Source organism: Varroa jacobsoni, unplaced genomic scaffold (genome assembly GCF_002532875.2).
Source record: "Varroa jacobsoni isolate VJ856 unplaced genomic scaffold, vjacob_1.0 scaffold_1047, whole genome shotgun sequence".
NCBI classification, from domain to species: domain Eukaryota; kingdom Metazoa; phylum Arthropoda; class Arachnida; order Mesostigmata; family Varroidae; genus Varroa; species Varroa jacobsoni.
The window spans coordinates 59,174-73,001 of record NW_019213949.1 but is presented as its reverse complement, the minus strand read 5'-3'; the positions used below and the strand labels follow the sequence as shown (position 1 = coordinate 73,001).

At 41.1% G+C, this 13,828-nt stretch overlaps 1 protein-coding gene and 1 long non-coding RNA gene across 5 annotated transcripts in view; one reads left to right on the top strand and one right to left on the bottom strand.

Moving 5' to 3' along the window:
• Positions 1 to 13,828, bottom strand: part of LOC111266062 (uncharacterized) — a 74,778-nt gene that overhangs the window by 46,947 nt on the left and 14,003 nt on the right. The gene's annotated exons all lie outside the window — the stretch shown is intronic.
• LOC111266073 (uncharacterized) overlaps positions 6,769 to 13,828 on the top strand; it is a 17,593-nt gene continuing 10,533 nt past the window's right edge. For all 3 annotated transcript variants that reach the window (XR_002683851.2, XR_002683852.2, XR_015313303.1), the window contains exon 1: positions 6,769 to 11,577. This is a non-coding gene — a long non-coding RNA (uncharacterized LOC111266073). The remainder of the gene's footprint in view (positions 11,578 to 13,828) is intronic.

Genomic DNA, 13,828 nt, shown 5'->3' with positions numbered 1-13,828 from the left:
GCAGGCAGGCAGGTTTGCTTCTTCAATTTTAGCCAATAACAGCAATCCTGTCGACATCCGTCGTTACTCTAGTGAATGACGCTGAAGATGATGCTAACGACGGTCTGCTGCTGCTAAAAAGAATTCCAGCTACGGCTTCTATCCAGTAACGGAGCAGGAAATGATCGACGGTAGTGGTAAACAGTGTGAACTCATTTTTATGCAGTGTCGCCTGCCAGACGATCGCGATTCACTTCAATTGAATCCGATCGTTTAAACAGAAGCACTTGTCGCGGTATTCATGAAATACAGAGAGATGGATGGGACCGTCCTGCAAACGGTTGGAAGATGATTGTAGGTGGCGCTTATCTACTGACGAGAATTAGTTCGCTTGTGGCGCCATCAGTCGAGCGCTGTGGCGTTGTTGTTTCGCAAATATTCGTCGGTTTATATTGAAAGTAAACTTTATTAGAATCGAAATATCAGTGCCTTTGTTTTTGTCTTGTTTTTGTACATAATCCTTTTGACAAATTTCTCTCGTACTTGCAGTTCTCGACGAAATCCGTTAGAGAATGCAAACAAGATGCAAATAGGGAGATATACAGACGAACCCGAGTGAAATTTTTTAGTATTAGATGACACGTGAAGCTTCTCACCACACCTCTAGTCCGATAAAATGAGACACTTGTATATATAGTAACGAATATTGGGATTATTTAGGTACCATCTACATGTCTACTTTCATAAACTGTATGGCTCCCTTCGACGTGTACTGTACGATCCGATGATTACACCCCGGTTGATGCACCTCACTTGGCAACTGAATGAAATTAGAGTGTCTGTTCCCCAGGCTGTCCGGGAAATCCAACTTCGAAACTTCGGTCAGACTGAAATTAGTTATTTGCTTGCGTCTAAAATAAAATTGACGATATAGCGGTTATTAGTCTCGGTGGTCATCTGATGGTGTACTTGTTCCTTTGATGGTGTTTAAAATGCATTATGTAAAAATCCCTATCAGTTGATCGATAGTGGCGTGCACACGCTAAAGCTTTAACCATCGGCTGCAAAAGATTACAATTTTGCCATGACATGACGATAGTTCCCTTTTAGGTAGGTGATTCCCCATATAACGAGTTCATATCTGTAGCGTAGATATTTACTGAGAAAACAAGTTGCCTTAGATGATTTTTCCTTGGTGCCATGACAACGATTTGCAGGAGAATTATCGGATATAAACTTCAGTATTATCTGGGCGTATGCCGTAATCTTACAGCTTTCCCAGGGTACCTCCCAACTGAGGAATCTACTAGAAATAAAATCTCTTATAATAAATAATATATAATAATAATAACTGTGCGTAAAAATCGTGTATATCTGTTAAAGTTCCACCAGTATTCCACGCAATCAGTGATTTTCCCTTAATCAGCGAATAAGTTTTGGTTTCTGTCGATGATCAGATATCTTCATCAGTGGTGTAATGGTATTGTAGATTTGTAAGTTATGTCCTAATCGACAGAGCGTTTCTTCTGTTGAGTCGTTTTGTGTTGGTTGGAAATCCAGTAAAATACGCACTTCAGCAGCCTTCCTCTCTCATCGACACTGGCTTTTCAGTTCTTCCAATCGGTGCAATGAACAATGAAAAAAGCAGCCAAAGTACTCCGTAGCTAATAAAAAAATCCCGCGAATGTTCCGCTTATTGGCGAAAAGTTATTGGTCTTCGTTTTCCACAATGAGAAACGCAGAATATGGATGGAAGCGCCGAGTAAAAATGGAATAGGACGAGCCAACTCTTATGAACAGCATTCTCGGCCTGTTTTCTTGAAAAATTTTCGTTCGCTTTTTAAACCGGCACCGCCATCGCAGACGCGCCGCCGCATGGAATCGAAAGCTACCTAAAGAAGGCATTCGAAAGAACAGCAATTTGGACTCTATGTTATTCTAGTTTTTTTTATAGGATACTTAATTTTTCGTGTGGAATAATTTACTGTGCTAATGGTGCTAGTTAAAATGAAAAACGGATGCCTTTGTGAACGAAGTATGACGGTCTGCGGCAGGTGTGTCAAGTACCTTTTAGGAATTTGGTTACCACCTATGACTCAAATCAAGGCTGATGTCCCAGATTACGTTCCTAGGCTAATCTAGGCTTCAAATCGAATTTTCACCTGTCATTTCCGAGATCGAATATATCGCTTGATGCTTGAATATGTAATTTATATGTAACATAAGCCTATATATATAGAAAGAGCAAAACAGACCCGTTATAAGATTAACTTACCGATATCTTTGTTAATTGGCAGATACTGATAGTATTTAATAACGTCCGTTCGTGAGCTTTCTTCTTATATATGCACGTATTTTTTAAAACCATCGTAGTAACGAACAAGATGATTAGAATCTAGCCATAAGTTGGTTAACGTGCATAAAAATATTCAAGTTCAAAGAAACTTATCATTGTATGGCTAGTACAGCTCTGGAAACAAAACCTGCAAAGTAATCCGACGATTGATCGTTTTCATACTGATACAATGTCCAGTACTTCGATTGGTATATACGTGTGCATGTGTGTTGTCAAATGATTGACTCGCACAGATTTTGGGTGATTACCCAAACTCCAAGGTTGCCACCTTTTCTGATGATAGGTGGATGGTTCTTCACACAGCCTTCAAACGCTTGCTCTTCAAGAATTCCTGCGAGGGCCATTTATGTATGGTCACATTGTCTACCGTTTAGCGCTGCGTAAAAATATATTCACCCCAAACAGTTCACCCACTTGTGACCGTAGCGGTTTATTCATGGTCGCCCAGCCCCACAGTCACAGCTGATCGCGTGCCTAGAACGCATAACTAGTGCGACGTTTCAAGTTGTTGTTGCCGCTGTTCGCGACTTTGCCCCCGTCGCTGACGTCGTAATCGATATTACTCCGGCCGCTACAGAACTTGTAGCGCATGCAAGCATACACGGACAGACCCGTCATTATGTTCATGTTTCGCTTTTTATTACTGTCTCTCTCTCTCTCTTTTTCCTTGTCTCCTTTTCTCTAAGTCTTTAAAGAAAGACAACGCTGTGATATCTTCCCGCGTTTCATTCTTCCCAGGTCGTTGCAGCGCTTGCTACGGTGGCGGCCTCGCCAGGGGCGGCAGTCTCAGCAGAGATCGCTTCAACGCGCGTTGGAACGGGTCGAAGTGGAGCGAGCGTGGGGGGGAGGGAGTAGCAAATTGTGTTTACCGCTGGCGTTCCCAACTCCTTCTAGCCCCAGCCACCTCGAACCCTCCTGTTCAGCATTAATCATCGATATGATCTTACCCAAGACCCGCAAGTCCCATATCTCATGTCGTTTCGATCACAGTCCCTCTTCCTAGCAGAAAATCGTTTCATTTTGTTGCTAGATTACAGGAAATTATAGCAGAACTGTATTTGCGGCAGAGAGATGTAAATTTTGCTCTGGCAAAGTACAAAGCCATGAATGTAGACTTGGTGGAAGATTGAACGAAGATGGCCATGCCTGGAAAGTTTACTACACCCTAGGCGTGACGTTGCCTGCTTACCTGGATGTACGTACGTGTATTTATGTACGAGCTTGCGAAGTACGATGTATATGTTGCCTGAGGGAACCAGCGGGACTGGATCAGAATGGAAACCGCTTAGGGGCTATTGTAACTAGTGATACTGAGCGATATTATTTTGATTATGTCTTAAAGGTTGATTTCTTTAACTCGGTCTATTTAATAGGCTATTGAGGTCATGAAAATGGGGCGTCGTGTCGTGGAGTTTGATCGCATTTCGAAATACGGCCCACGTCAACAAACTGAGAACTAAAAAGCAATTTTAGGCACCTCTTGTGAATTTGATTCGTTAGATTTTTATGTCAGTCTGGAAAAATATTGAGATTTAGCTTGTACGGTAGTTGAATGGGAAACGTAATGTGTTTTCCTTTTTTAAGTGAATAATTGGTTATTTTTGTGCAGAAGCACAACAAATTAAATATGTTATTGGAAATCTGAAGCTAATGTGCGGTGAACTTTTATGGTGTACACAAAATTTGTGATCAGTCGAACAGCGAATTGACCGGTATGTTTATACGTGTGCGTTGGCCGATAGGTAACTGGCCGTCTTTGTTTATTACTTTTTAATTCGATGCTCGTACTTTATGTACTCCTGTTATCAAAACAAGCCTATTATAATCATTTTATTGAGATCACGAAATTTTGTCTCTTTTCGGGCTACGAAAATAGAAGGATTAGGTTTACCACCTAATCCTTCGATTCGAAAAACACACTTCGATTTTGAAAAAGCTCTCAAGGATGCTCAAGCGAAGGTCCCAAGCAAAATTAAAGGAAAGTTATTTAAGGTTAAGCGTTCGACACACGTTCGACATTTCTTGTCGAGTGAATCATTCACACAATAATCTTCGTGGGTGTCTGTGAAAAAATCTAGTGTAGGACCCACAGGTCGCAATACTTTAATCTTAGAACTTTGAAGCGTTTGTGTTCAATTTTGGAGAAAAGGTCATTGGCGTTTCAGTGTACGATAATTCTCAAGTGTTTCAAAAGTTACGGAATCAACGGCCTTAAAATAGGAAGCTCTAACCTTTCCTTTTAATCACTCTTCATTCATAGTTACTGTTTCACAAAATTTATTATTTAAAGCTCTCACGTGAGTCAGTTCGGCCTAATAGGATAACGACGGTAGATTACTCATATAGGAATAAGAAAGAAAAAATGGATTTGAAAATGAGTTAATGACTAAAGCGTTCAACAAAAACCAGTATTGTTGAACCTGAACCTAACCCCAACATTAACTAGCTCATCAACATTGCTTCACCGATCAGAAAATGGCGTCTCACGTTTCCTACAAAGGAATACTTATTGCTTTAGCCCTACACTAACGTCTTTCTAATCACTGCCATATTGGCTAATGATAATTTCTTGGCGTTGTGCGTCGGACCGCTACTTTCACTGCGAGAGACCGCAGCGCATATACTGCACACCTCAAACGTTATGTCTAATTCGAAAATGTGTTATTTTTTAATTTGCATAATCTGTATCTATCTCTTTTCTGTTGGACTCTCAACTAACCTTTAGAATAAAACAGTTTAGTTTACGACTTTGTGATGAGCTCGAGTTCAGGATTTCATGTCGAGCAGTATCACTCAGCATTGTTACAGACGGTTGGCCTCTTTCAGCACGAAAAAACAATAAAATATAAAATGAACCGACTTCGAACCCAGGTCACCTCACGCGTTCGGGTATTCACTAGGCCAACACGTTGCCAGTACACCGTCGCGGGGACGAGAGTTTATTGGCCTGATACAAGTAAATTGACGCGTCGTAATTACCGACTATTTCCACCTCTTTATTGTCACTTGTAGCTCACCTCGGTACAATGATGCCAAAAAATATGTATTCATATATCTTTGTATCATTAGCGAATTTGTCGGCATTCCGTCACGTCTGAGCGCCACCCAGATCCTTCTTACTAATGCTGAAAATATGAATGAGAGTACCGCTTCAAAATACTCGCTGGCCGTTTCAAGTTGTGATTCGTAAGGCTCGAGGTCTAAGCCTCAGCATAGCCGACCTCCGGGCGATCATTGTCAACCTGAGATTAAAGAACAGGCAATAGCTTTTGTTTCTCTGTGATCTTATAAAAACGCAATATCACACATCTCGCTAACGTTCGTTTTTAAGTTTAATGAACTGGTTTGTCGCTCTTAACGTCACTGTTTGTGTATCTTGCTAGCGTAGCTTCAACAGATAGTCGAACCATACGGCATTTTTACCCTGCTGGAAGATGTACAGGATGCGATTTGTGTGATTTCATGTTAGTGGCTTCCGAAGTTGCTTTCGGTAAACAATTAGGTGTGCGTACGATTTACTGATGCCTGGTGTCTGTTCGGGCATCAGTGATATATCCGTTACGCCATTAAAGTACCTTGAGGACGTATACAAGGTTCAACAGGGGCTGACGTCGGGTTTACGTTTGACTAGGTTGTCGTTACGAAACCGTGCTACGCTGTAGGGTAGGAGTATACCTCATTCGAAGAAATACTGCCCATCACCATAGTCGCGTTACTTCTGTCTATTATCTAACAAAAATAGTTCCCTTATTGTTAGAACATAATGTAATGCCTGTTTATGAGGATAGGTCGAGGTGTTTGCCAGAAAATTTCAGTTCTACACTCAGAAAGTAGAAACATTCAGCGCTGCGCATGATATCCCCAATTCAAAATGGTAGGCTTAGAAGCGGTAAGACCTACACGGCTCGACAAAATAGCCTGAGAGGCTTTTCAGTCTAGCCATACAATCCAGCGATTGCCGTTTGCCATTTTTAATTTTGTGCGCGTCCTCCTGTTTCACATATAAACAAAGCTATCATATGGCCTCTTTTTTCTAACAGCTTTTGCCTATTGTACTGCGTATGCAGGAAATAGATTCTTTGCAATTTCACCAAATAAAGTCGGATTTCGCAACTTCAAAAACGTAGCTTGCCTTACGCAACGGGCGACATTCGGCTTTTTTTCGATACTGTTTATCCTAAAGCTTAACGGAACGAAGGTCATGCAACAGTAACTCGTCTAACGCCAACAGCAGTATTAAAAAAGATCGAAAACATTTTGTAACAGGCCCGTCCAACCACTCAGCAATACATACGTATCCTCCTGTTGAATTGACCTGAATATACAAGCTTATATTAAAGCACCTAAAACACAGTTAATGATTTATTTATTCGGCAGGTCAATCTAGTTTAAAAAAAAAAAACTCTATATGGAACTCGATCGAATATCTTGGTATTATTGTTTATTTATATACTTGTTTGTGTAATGGCGAGCAGTACCGTCTTTACATACAGTTATATATAGACGAGCGTGAAATTATGGAACAGAAAAGTAGCCATATGTAGTTGTTTTAGTTGCTTTATTTGCGGGAAGGTGCCAATTTTTCGGTTGTAGTCCACGTTATGGGCACAGCCTGTATCTAAGCTCGCATCGTCGCTGAGATGTTTCCTCTACTGGCGACCAGTGCGCAACAAATACAGTTGATCGCTTTCATTAGTTCACTAACGCGCAATGTCGCTACACGGGCATACGAATGGTACCATGCCAAACTTGACCATTTTACTTGCAGGACCATCCGTGCTAATATAGAAGGATCGGAACGCCGCGATTTGATAAGGGCCGGTTGGCGACTGGATTGGATCCGGGCCCTGAAGTATTCAACATCTCGTTCGGGTAGTGGGATAAATTCATCCGTTTCAAAATTCATCCGTTCGTTAATGGCCTGAGTTACTGTTTGTTCCAGTCCTTGGATTTCCGCTTTCTCCTGTCGTAGCTAAGGCTCCCTTGGGAAGCCTACCCAACTCACGATCATTATCACCGCAGTCGTCATCTTTAGTCTGGTCATGATGCTAGAGAGACCTAAAGAGCCTAAAAACCCGTCGGCATAGATGATCCAAGCAATTATCTTCCCTACATGGCCAACAAGAGCGAAGAAGCAAGCCCTTTTAAATTTTATTTTTATTAATGAAAATTAAAACTTATCAGAAATTGACAAAACAGTAAGTTGGGACTGGCAAAGAAGCGTTGTGGCATTGCTAATCTCGGCCAAAGCCGTAATTACAGTGGTGAAAAAGCCAGCAAGGATAGCACGAGCACCAGTGTCATGTTCTCAAGTCCCTTCGAGGAGCTTCGCCACTTAGCTCACTAGCGAGACAAATGGAAAAAGGCTAGATAGGCAAAATGCCCAAAGCATAAGTAATGAACGAGGCGGAGATAGCGGCGTGAGTGGCGTCTGAAGTTAACAGACGCGACGACGGTGCTTCCTAGAAATGGCTTATTTCACCCGAGCCGCACGTGGATAGCCAATATTAATATTCATAGTGTCCCAAGCTTCATAATGCCAAGGAGCATCGTCGAGCAGACGAAAAGCGAAGCAAAGGGGGCAAAAAATAGGCACTAGTAGATGCCTCTTGAACGTCACACCGGGTGATAATTATTACTTCATTGCCGCTATTTATAACATGAATATGGTAGCATAACGTGTACAAGAATATTTATTGTTTACTATCATTGATAAATCTACTTAGCCCTATCTCGAATAACGTTTGTTGATGTTATTAAGCAAGACTAACGGGGTTGGTAGCCGTTGTCATATTAATAAAATAAGTGAAGACAAAAATAGAATCGCCACGGGAGCTTCAGGAAAAGCTGTGTTTTCCTATGGAATTTGCTTGATTCCACTGCGCGTGTTTGGCGCTTGTCAGTGGAGCGGCGCGATGAATACAGTGGGGTGTAGAGGGCCGAACTGTGAGCATTGACGCGAAACAGCGGAGGGGGACATCGCGTATTAACGTATGGTAGCATCATATGCAACAGTTGTCATAAATAAATAATAATTATTATATTATAATAATAAATAAGATAAATAAAAAAAAAAGGGTAAATAAAAGAGCACTAATTATGGGTTCGTTTGACGCAGCAGAGGGGTGGAAAATCATAGTCGGAGTTAATATTTAGCTGATACGGAGGCATAGAGTATACAATACTGCGGAATTGCCATTGCACAACGGGAGAAGGTAGCGAAGGAGACACGTTCTGTCGACACTAATGGACACGCAATAGCATGCAGCGGCTTACGCGGATATTATAATATGGAACGATGGGTTTCCCAAAATTGTATTTATTCAAATATGTAGGTAAACCGCGAAGACCGGAAATGCACCTGGGAGACATATGTGATTATACGGTAGCATAAGTGGAATAGCAATGGTTGTACGTAACTAGCTAATGGACAATGCTGCTAGAGTTTGATAATGATCCTCATAGGGACCTGGAGACAGGGTCGAAAGGTACCAAAAGGCTGTGATAGCGGAAGAATTGTCTTACCCCACCCCCTCCCTCCACCTCCACCGCAAAAAAGGAACAGTTTGATTAAATACACCTCTGCATTAACGGCGGACAGTCTCCTATTCGATCTCAGAAAGAACAGCTTGCAAGCGATTACAAAGACGGTGAAACACTTCCGGTAGAGAACAACAGTTAGAGAGCGGGTTGACTACTTTTGACATTTGCGCGGCGACAGTGGAAGCTGCTAGAGCTTTATCGAAATGGAGGGATACATCTAAAAGCAGCGTTGATAGTTTTGCTGGGATTACATCGTAATCTTCTTTCTGTTTTGGAGATTCACCGTGTGATAAAAGAGGTAAGTTCCCAAAGGATTCGAGAAGAGGCAGGCAAGAAATTTCTCCGTAGAGACGATGCACCCACGCCACATACTATAACAGTTGCATTTCGGTAAGACCTACAGAGAAATAGAGAAAAAAGTTTCGATATCTTTATTCGAACTCATAGCTTCTTCTGATGTATGTATTGGCAATGAGGATGTATAGGCTTGCGAGAAATCGACCAAAAAGGACAGGGGTCCTTGGTCTCAACTTATGAACATTTCATTATCTATATGTTGTCCAATTTGCATACACACAGTACATAAGTAGAGCATCCGCCGGACGTTTTCATCAGTCATCCACGTAGGATGAATAACTATACCCGGTATTACCTATTTGCTAAATTACCTATCATTATTAATTAACATGTCCTTCTTTCATTTTATTTTCGAGCTTTCATCATCGGTCGGTGTCAGTCTAGTGCCCTTGAAAGAAAGCGCGTTCCAATAAAAGCAGTTTTATGTACACATCAAGTGCCTTTCTTTTTATTTATTTTACTTTATTATTGACTTATTCTGTACGCGACTTCTACTGAAGTTACTAAAGTTATCTCTATGTATGTATTGTATGAACTTTTTGTAGCCGTACTACAAATAATATATGTCTGCGAGAGTATAGTAAGGGTAACTATACATATATACATATAGTTAACATATCCACTTGTGTTCTAAATCCGTATCTGGATAGCGATGATGTTTAAGTTCATCGTTGCGTAACCGACAGTGTTTTCTATCCGTCAATGTAAATGGACAGTAAGTATTCCTTCAGGTATGCCGAGATCCCTGAACAGGGGCTAATCTTGGCTATAGACATTATTCGCATGAGATTTAAAATGTATTGAAAAGTTAAAGGTCTTTTTATTAGAAACTCCTGAAGTTGCAATTTACTGCTGATAAACTGTCAAAATCAAAATACCTATCAAACTCGACCAGCGAACACTTTCCTCTTCGAAGTAACAGGACTACGGCCCACCGGCCATTGACAGCTTTTTACTCTTATCATGTACATCTCTACGTATGATGCCCACCCACTGCGAATGAACATCTACGTAATATAAACAGCCGAGCAAAATTGATACGATCTTAGAAAAAATGTCCAGAATATGTTCTATCCTGACCCTAGAACTCGTTCCCGTCCGTGTACGAAGCTAAGATAAAATGCCAGTTTCTTTAGCCGATGTGGCGTATAGTCGTCACATGATTTTCTGTATAAGGCTACAACGTATTTAACTTACGCTTGCGTCTTACAGGAAGGCCTGCGGCCTGAGTCCTGCAGCCGAGAGAAGCGCGAGCTACATATGTGACTGCAATGTGTGTGGGGTCAATTTTGACTGGGCAATTCGTGAATATCGAATTGAGTTCTCCATTTTAAGACCCGTGCGTAAGCTGAAAGTATATATCTATCAGAGAAAAATCAGATGCGTAACAGTTTCAGTTGTAGCTTCTCAGCTTTCAATAAATTGAGCAAAAAACGTCAATCTTGCTGCTGTTTTATCTGGATTCTTTCTTAATAAGCCTGTCTTAATAAGCCTGTGATTGAAACCGGTAATAAATGTCCCTATTCCGCTTGATCATAAGTGGCTGTAAAGTGCAGTAGTGAGGAACACCGGCCTGTTAAATTGTTTGTCAACACAGCGTCACATATTACTCAGTACAATTGCCACCGGCCTGCCACTTTTCACAGTGCTTATTGTGCAAGCCGCCATAAGTGCGTGTATGAATACATTACCGACAGCTGGGCAGGGCGAAGTTGAATTCAAATCATGGGTCTTGTCGAAGGGTCTGCCGCTGTTCCTGCCCCTGCCGTAGTTGAATTTTCAATTACATCTACGTCTGTTTCAAACTGGGTTGATTTTATCTGTAGCGCTATAGCGTGCGATCAGTCGAACAGACTACTTGCATGAATCAATTGTTCGGTGGTAAAAAAAAAAAAAAGTATTGGCCGTTTCTATCTACATGGCCTTAAGGACACATGTCTGAGGTAAGATGAGGCTAGGCGTTCGTGTTGCTGGAAAGCGAGAATTTGACAGTAGTTGATATGCTAAACTTGTTGAAATGGCTTCATTCAGATTCACAAACGCCTGAAAGAGTGAGCTTTGTGCAAAATTGGCTGTATTCTATAATTGTATTTTATAAATTCTATCGAGTTCTATATATATATATAAAAAATTCCGTTTATGGTTAAGAAACGGTCAAAATGTAGTTACGCTGTTTTCGTTCTAGGCATTTCGATATAAAAGACGCTTTTCGTAATAGTCGACCAAAATTATGCAAAAAGCTGACGGACGCATTGCACGTGAATGGCCATGATATCCCCTGATAGAAGCTGAATATCCGCCACCGAGCTATCTTAAATCGTTTGAAGACAGATCGCTACAAGGTAAGATTCGCTGTTTATGTACTAGACAAACTGACACAAGAGAGTCTATACGTTTTGACTTTCATTTGCGAAACTCGACAGAAACATGAAGAAATTGAGCCATTTCTAAAACGACTGATCATGGCTGACCGAATGTGGATCGCAAACAATAATGTGCAAGTATAAAATCTTTTACAACCTGCGGCGAAGCCCGGACTGATGGTGGCCAAAGATGGTGATGCTAAGTGCTTGGTCAGACCGGGAACAAATCGAGCATTGCAAGCTGCTACCGTCGAGCAAAACAATTGATTCAGACCCCTACTGTCAACCACTAAAGACACTACCGTGAAGCATTTAAAAAAAAATCGATTAGATCTGGTGAGCAGTGATGGCGCCATTATCATGTCAGACCACATACATCATTGGCTACGCGGCGAACGCGAAGGGAACTTGGATGGGAAATGAATTATAATACGTGTGCCGTATATCTGTTTATCGTCTCTTTCGGTCACTGCAGGTGCATTTAATTTCAATGGCGAGATGCACAGATCACTTAGCACAATTTTTTCCCTAGAAATTTGAGAGGAAAAATGATAAGATCGACGATCACAACATGTTTACCTTATTAGTCCAATTTTGAAATAGAAAAAATAGAACAGACCAGTAATTCTATGAGCCGGCGATGGGGCCACTTCCGACTATACGATACTACGCATTTTATTCATGGAACACGTAATACAAAATAGATCGTGTTTCTCGTCTTTTTTTTTTTTTTTTTTTGTCTATAGCTGGCTAGATTAGGGACAGGCGCATGCAGTGGCCGTTACGCTGCGAACGAGCAAGCAGGATAATGGCGACAATATAAAAAATAGTTCTCATATTGGCTCAAACTGTGTAATAGTTGTACGCAGCTGCAACACTTTTTTTTTTATACAGAACGGACACGACTGGCTTTTGGAGAAGGTCTGTACCTTCTAAACTCATAATGGAATACGGTGGTTAGTTTCGCCGCAAAGACCTGTCATCGCTTGACTTCGTCTGAATCTCCCTAGTCTTTAGCAGAAGCACAAGAGACCCTTCAGCATATCAATTTGTTCCTAGATGGCGCGGTTTTTCGTTTTCGTGGAGGTGTTGCCCCTGTGGGAGAAGGCGACCATCATCGATTGGCTAACGACCCAGCGCCAAGGGACAAATTATGGGTTAAAAAGGGAGTGTATAGGGATTGGATAACGCTGTCCTTGACAAAAGGCCTTCGATTCTTCTTCCGGTAGTCGCATGCAAATCCCTAAGGGTTTTACAGCTTGTAGATGTCAATACACGCGTTGCTGAAAGAAGACGAAACGGAATAGCGGAGCAATAAGTAACCAGGCAACGGGAAATACATCGTCAGCCAAACGCTGCCGATAGCACAACGCACACCGCTTGCATCATACTAATAATACGCAAGACGTAGCGATAACGGCACGCTATTACTCTCAATACGTCTTCAATGTGTCGCCACCGTTGAACAACAGGGGTGTCGAAATCGACTCAAGCGCTGATTATTTGTGAGCTCAATGTATGCTCCAGCCGTTAGTACAAATGTACACACACATATATATATATATATATAGAAAAAAAAAAAACAGAAACTTATCTCTTATTAAAGACAGTACTAAGGCAAGGTTCGCGATAAACTGCGTTAAACTAATACGCTCAATATTAACTATTTGATGCTCCTCTTTTATGAACCATTTCTTGGCGATACATTTGGTGTGAACCGCCGAATCCTTGGCTGGGTACTTCGAATGGAAACCTTTCTCAATCGCCCTGGGGCAGCCAATACCACTTTGTCAACCTTCTATGTTAATAGCCACTATGGCCATTACTTATTTGGTCCTATACTTACTCACTGTGTATATAGCCTAATAGATAATTAGATAAATATAAACTGCACTAGTGGCTCGTGACGGCCAATGCTGACGACATAGTGCCTGTAGTATAGCGAACTTGTGACACGTAATTATTACGTATGATGCCGTAAAGTATATCTCTTCAGTTACCGTTACAGAACCCGTTACAGCTTATTGGCAGTAGCTACAACGAGTATCATTAAGCTTGATAGTGTTTATGTTTGATGTCCATTTGCCTAATTATAATTAGAATATTAATAGATAATAATTTTTACCGGTGTTCGCAATATACATTCGCACAATAAGCATTAAACGATGATACTTTCGAAGTTGTATTTCATTATTGTAAGTAAGAAACCTATCTATTTACCACTTACTTT